Raw genomic sequence first — 4,876 nt, 5'->3', positions numbered from 1 at the left:
AACCAAGGAATTGCTTATTGACTTTTGACACACCAAATAGCCTCTATGTCTGGTCACTAAGCAGGTAGTGGATATAAAGATAACGAGGTTCTACAAGTACTTGGGGGGCCACATCAATAACAGGGTGGACTGGTCTCAGAACACAGAGGAACTATATAAGGAAGGGCACAGCATGCTCTTTTTAACTTGGGAGACTCAATAGTGACATCCATCACATCTTCTGTGGCTCTTTGATAACCAGTATGGTGTGTGTTGGGCTGGTAAGATCACTTCAAGAGAGGCCACTGAATGTACAAGCTAACTAAAAGGGCAGGCTCAGTTATAGGATGCATTCTGGACCATGGAGGTAGCAGCAAAGGAGAGAGGTAAAACAAAACTGAGTGGCATTATGAACAATGCTGCACATTCTCTCCATGACACACTAACACTGAGGCGTTTTCTTTCTTCTTCCTTTTTAGTCATTCTGGTATATGTGTGTATATTTGTATTTATCTGTCTATTTATGTATTTATTCATTTAAAGAGCTTTTATAGAAAGCCAAATTTCCACTTGGGGACAAATAAAGATCTATCTATCTATCTATCTATCTATCTATCTATCTATCTATCTATCTATCTATCTATCTATCTATCTATCTATCTATCTATCTATCTATCTATCTATCTATCTAAAGAGCAGACAAGCGTAACTGAGGGATGTCCAGCTACTGACATTTGAATACATTTATGATGTTGTTGTTGCAATAATTTGCAGAGCTCTGAATTGTTGCAAGGTTTATTCAGTGAGACAAAGGCATGTTACTGTGCACTATTTTGTTTCCTAAGTATAAATTCTAAAACTTCACAATTGTACTTTTCCAAACAAAATGTATTTTCCAGATGACTGGATAAGCAGGTTTGAAAGATGGAAGGACGAATGGATGTAATTGGGTAAAGCACGATGCACATAGCCACCGACTATGTTCGGCAACAATTATCCATCCATCCATTATCCAACCCGCTATATTCTAAGTACAGGGTGACGGGGATCTGCTGGAGCCAATCCCAGCCAACACAGGGCACAAGGCAGGAAACAAGGGCGCACACACACACACACACACACACACACACTAGGGACAATTTAGAATCGCCAATGCACCTAACTCACATGTCTTTGGACTGTGGGAGGAAACCCACGCAGACACGGAGAGAACATGCAAACTCCACGCAGGGAGGACCCGGGAAGCTGCGCCACCCAGGCAACAATTATGACTTTAAAAAAAAAAAAAAAAAAAGATTTTAACTATTGTATGATACACAATATTTTAATTGAATAATAAATGTATTGCTTTTCTTTTGCCTTGTTATTTTTATACTCTGGTGTCTTTTGTGATTTAGTTATAGTTTTGAACATTTGAGACCTATTTAAATCATTTTATGGCACCGTTAAGTGATCATTTGGTTTACTTTTATTTTATTTAAATAAAAATAAACTGGATTTGATAAACATCACCCGCTAGCGACATGTTGATTATTTATTTATTTAATTTACAAGCGGACAGAAATATCGAGCAGAGTGGCGCAGCGGAAGCGTGCTGGGCCCATAACCCAGAGGTCGATGGATCGAAACCATCCTCTGCTAAATATTATTTTTAACGTTTGATTATTCTGTTCAAAGCATTAATTGTATCTTCCTGTTATGTAACATTGCTTATTTTGCAAAGTTGTTGTACCAATAACATACTGAAATAATGTTTTCCTTTTAAAGCTCCTTGCAATGGAGCATATTGTCAATCGTTTTATAGACGAGTCTATGCTGCTGGGTACAAGGCGGGACCTCACCCTGGTCATTGTATACCCACACGTCTATCTGCACTCAGTAAGGGTTTCCCAGGGGAGAATTTCACATTAGATAGATAGTTCCTTTTTAAGTAGTACCTTCTAGTGAGACAACGAAGTAAAAATAAAACCGGCCTTATCCAATGTACAAAACATACACACTGTAGTAACCAGCATTGTCACCCTAGAGACGGGGATGGAGAGGCGATCGATAGCAGGGTATTCACAGGTGTCCTGAGTTCTACGTTCCTGGAACCCCAGGACATTTCTCGTTATACCTTTCAAGTCCGAGAAGCTCGAGAACGCTGGTGGAGATTGTCAGGACAGTATAAACACGGCGATGTAAATGATAACGGAGAGACGTGGAAAGGGACACCACACGATCTGTAACACTGTGAGAGTGCAATAGCCCGTCTAGAGAAGTGACTGTTATTTTTACGGAGCGGTTTACATGGCTTTTACAGCGTAGTTTATTTCTGCAAGAAGACTATTGTACATCATTTGTTGTGGAAAAAATGCGCCCATTATTTGGCTTAACTCCCATTCGTTATGGGTCTTATAGTCTTTCTATGTCGATGCTCTACAATAATGTATTAAAAATGGGCCCCAAAGAAATAATTTTTGCTGTCGTGTTTTATCTAGAGAAATTCGACACGTTTAATATTGTAACGGGATTGGAATGGAATGGAATTTGCCGCTTTACACTCCGATGGGCGCTCCCAGCTGCTTATCTCATTTGCCCACACATAAACACCGCCTGCCCAGTGGCGTCGTTAGGCAGGGGTGTTCCAGGGCTTTAGCCTCCGATCTCAAGCGTGTTGCCCCTAATCTTCGAGAGACGTCCCCCAACATGTTCACAGAAGCTAGACCTATAGCCCCTGATCTTTGAGCCTTGTTTCCCTTGTTCAGCTCTCGGAAAACGGCCGTGGACAGCGCGAAATCATCACGCCACCCCCCATGCGGTTTTCAATCGGACGCATCTGACAGTAAAAGGTGTATTACAGAGGTAGGGCTAAATTCTCGCGTACCCGGGGTCACGGGTAACTTGTCTGTCTCCCTGTTCCTCCCCTCCGTGAGCCGACCTAATACTCGGGTACACATTAGAGCCGCGCAGCCAGGGGGATGGGCTTCAGCAGCGGTGACACGCCCCTCTCAATTTCCGCTCACTAGCGAGGATTTCAAGTCCGCTTCTCCAGGAATCCCATCATTTTGGACTTGGCCTCTCAAACAGTTAGTCCCTCTTATATCCGGACACAGGTATGCTACAATATGTTTCGTTTGCTTCTTATTTTTTACAATTTTTTTAGAACATCTATAATTGCTTTTTGGGCAACATAGGAAATGAACAGGTACTGCCATCCAAAGAGTCTCCTAAGACACTCAGAAAACTTCAAGTGAGCTCAACTATGAGGGAAGGTGAGATGTCACAGGTAGGAACTGCGGAAATTCTCACCAGAGGTAAATAAAAACTCTTAAATGTGTGAAGGTCGTCCCAAATATGAGACGCAAGAATGCAGTGTATGCATCGGGTAAAGATTCCGAGGGCACAGAAGTATTACAAGTAAATTTACATTATTAAAAAAAGCACTGAACAGTTTTTAGTATGTCAAACTAGCACCTAAAATGTAAATAAACACGTTACAGTGCTGTGCCATTACCGTATTTACTGTAGAAAAGTGCTTAAGACGGTTCCATGGTGTAATGGTTAGCACTCTGGACTCTGAATCCAGCGATCCGAGTTCAAATCTCGGTGGAACCTGTTTGTCTGTCTTGGTTCATAAAATTCGGACGCACGAAACAGAGAGACGTTACTGTTCGGTGATAAAAGTTCAGAGCGAGTTTTAAAAGCATACATTTAAAAGGACTGTAACTGGTTACTTCACTTGTACACTTCGTGAAAAATCTAAGGCAGTTTACTCTGTTTGTGCGTTTTTAAAATATCTGCAGTGTGGATAGCGGCTGACAATTGAAGTTAATCTGCTTGCAGGGGGACTGTGCAGACCTCCAAATTCTCCTGGAAAGCACTTACTTGTCCTTGGCTCTCACAAGTGATCAATAATCTGAGGTAGCTAACATCTGTTAATATTAATAATAATTACTATTTGCTAATATCAATCAGCTAATATTTGTGTTCTCAACACCCTCCATCCAAAATCTATAAAAACAATCGGAGAATTATTTACATTGCAGGGATTTCTTTTCTTACCCCGAACGGGGACCATTTCTTTCTCTTTCTGTATTTTCTTCCACATAAAGATATTTGAGGGCACTTTTTTTACATGCACAAATTTAACATGATATGGGTGATTTATGATTTATAAATATGCCACAAGTGTGAAGAATTGAGGAACATTTATTAATTCATACAGATGTCTTATATACTTTGCACAAGAACTTTTTGGGAAGTAACTGTACATTACAGTTTTGAATCATTCATGTTTTTATAAGTTAGGATATGTTCAGTATTTTTCAAATTGAAGTTACCTCTTCACTGTAATGGTATATTTTAATTTGGAACATGACAATGATTTTTGAAGTGAAGCATATTTTTTAAAAAATTCAAAAAACGAAATAGCCTGCTCTTGTGTTTTACAATCGAGCTAATGGGTGGAACGCATATTTGTCATGTTCCTGAGGCATCGTTGTAACAAACAAAACTAAACTGGAAAAATGTAATTTTACCACAGATTCTTGGTATTATTTAATTAAGGTTAGGCTACGATTCTTGCTTATTTTTCTGCTCACAGTGGGAGTCATAGCTGGTGTTCTGATACCACCATTCCCCTTCTTTCTTCAAATTACAACCCCAATTCCAATGAAGTTGGGACGTTGTGTAAAACGTAAATAAAAACAGAATACAATGATTTTCAAATCCTTTCCAACCTATATTCAATTGAATACACTACGAAGATATCGAATGTTCAAACTGATAAACTTTATTGTTGTTTTGCAAATCTTCACTCCTTTTGAATTTGATGCCTGCAACACGTTCCAAAAAAGCTGGGACAGGGGCAGCAAAAGACTGGGAAAGTTAAGGAATGTTCAAAAAACACCAGTTG

General features: G+C 39.7%; 2 non-coding genes across 2 annotated transcripts; both read left to right on the top strand.

Moving 5' to 3' along the window:
- The first annotated feature begins 1,548 nt into the window (after positions 1-1,548).
- Positions 1,549-1,620, top strand: trnam-cau (transfer RNA methionine (anticodon CAU)). Its single transcript has one exon. It is a non-coding gene; the product is annotated as a tRNA-Met (tRNA).
- Positions 1,621-3,504: 1,884 nt separating this feature from the next.
- trnaq-cug (transfer RNA glutamine (anticodon CUG)) lies at positions 3,505-3,576 on the top strand. The gene has a single exon. It is a non-coding gene; the product is annotated as a tRNA-Gln (tRNA).
- Positions 3,577-4,876: the final 1,300 nt, after the last annotated feature.

Source organism: Erpetoichthys calabaricus, unplaced genomic scaffold (genome assembly GCF_900747795.2).
Source record: "Erpetoichthys calabaricus unplaced genomic scaffold, fErpCal1.3, whole genome shotgun sequence".
Classification (NCBI taxonomy): domain Eukaryota; kingdom Metazoa; phylum Chordata; class Cladistia; order Polypteriformes; family Polypteridae; genus Erpetoichthys; species Erpetoichthys calabaricus.
The sequence above is the reverse complement of the archived record's forward strand: the minus strand, read 5'-3'. Positions and strand labels throughout refer to the sequence as shown.